The following is a 1659-nucleotide window of genomic DNA, read 5'->3' as shown; positions in this document are numbered from 1 at the left end:
TTATTATTGTGATTTGGGTGAAGATTTACAGAGCAAATTCACTTTCCATATAGAAGTTTACATATACTTTGTCTCATGACATTGACCACAGTTTACCATAATGCAACAGCTCCCCTCCCACTTCCTCCCCATAGTTACCTTTTCCCAGTGTCCATCCCTCCATGGACTCCTGCCCCCTAAGCTGTCTCCCTGTGCATAGGCAGCCCTACTTTCTCAATGATTGTTCTCTCCAAGAATGTATCTACCTCAGGTAAATGTTCAACTCATATGCCTGTCTTCTGCTTGGCTGGAAACCACAGGTGTGGGCTCAATTCCAGACCTGAAGGGCAGCTAGGGGCCATAGTTTCAGTGGTTCCACTAGGCTCTATCAGATCAGCAAAACTGGTCCCCCCCCCTTTTTTTTCTCCAGATGATTTTGAGTTTTGTTCCACATTGTTCTCCCTCTCTATCAAGGATCTGCTACACAGATCCCCTTCCAAGTGGATGACAGTGATAGCCAGGCACCATCTAGTTCTTCTGGTCTCATAGCTGTATAGGCTACAGATCGGATGGTGTACCAGTTGCTAGGACTAATTGTTTCCATGAATTTTGGTTTTCTTCATTCTTCTTTGCTCTGGACAGGGAGAGACCCATTGTTGCATCTAGATGGCAGCTTGCTAGCTTTTAAGATCCCAGTTGCTACTTGCCAAAGTAGGAGGTGGACCAATATTTTGTATAGTATGTTATGCCGATTGAGCTTGATGTCCCCTGCGACTATGGTCCCAAACCTGCAGGTTCAACTACTTGGTCCCTCTGGGTAGCTGGCTGTGACCAAGCAGTAACCACAACCTTCCTCTTGTCAACTCTACTATACACCTGGGAATTCTGATTATTCACATAAACTTTTAGAACCATTGTCTGTCAACCTTATGTATGTTCTTGGATATACTCCCCATTTCATAGACATACCTAATAGTTCAGCCTGTCCACCCATCTATCCACCCATACACCCATGCTTGCCTTCACTGACAACACAGTACTGTATGTGCAAAAGGGATCATATTTGTTGTCTGTACCTCCCATGTACCTCTATATTTTTCTCATCCTCAATGCTGCCATATTGGTCACTCACATTTGGTACATTGCCCTTCTCTTCACCCTAGTCAATACTTATCTCTATCTGTCTAACAGCCTTCCCTCCCCTCCCTTCCGACCCCTGGTAACCAAAAAAAGAAAATGTCCTTCTATAGATAAAACTTTCCTTAACTTTTACAATGATGGACTAATACAATATTTGTCCTTTTGTGATTGACTTGTTTCCCTCAGCATAATGTCCTCCATATTCATCCACGTTATGTGGTGTTTTGAAGATTCTACATTATTCTTTAGCGTTGCATAGTATTCCATCGTGTGTATGTACCATAGTTTGGTTAGCCATTCCTCAGGTGATGGACACCTACATTGTTTCCATCTTTTGGCTATTGTATAGTCTATTTATGCCATATATTGTTGTTGTTGTTATATGCCGTTGAGTCAGTCCCGACTCATAGTGACCCCTCCTTGGGTTTCCGAGGCAGTATCTCTACGGAAGTAGGATTGCCCAACCTTCCTTCCAAGGAGTGGCTGGTGGGTTTGAACTGCCAGCCTTCTGGTTAGCAGTCAAGTGCCTTAGGCACTATG

Source organism: Orycteropus afer, unplaced genomic scaffold (genome assembly GCF_000298275.1).
Source record: "Orycteropus afer afer isolate SDZICR_OR568_19922 unplaced genomic scaffold, OryAfe1.0 scaffold00187, whole genome shotgun sequence".
Taxonomy (NCBI): Eukaryota; Metazoa; Chordata; class Mammalia; order Tubulidentata; family Orycteropodidae; genus Orycteropus; species Orycteropus afer.
The sequence above is the reverse complement of the archived record's forward strand: the minus strand, read 5'-3'. Positions refer to the sequence as shown.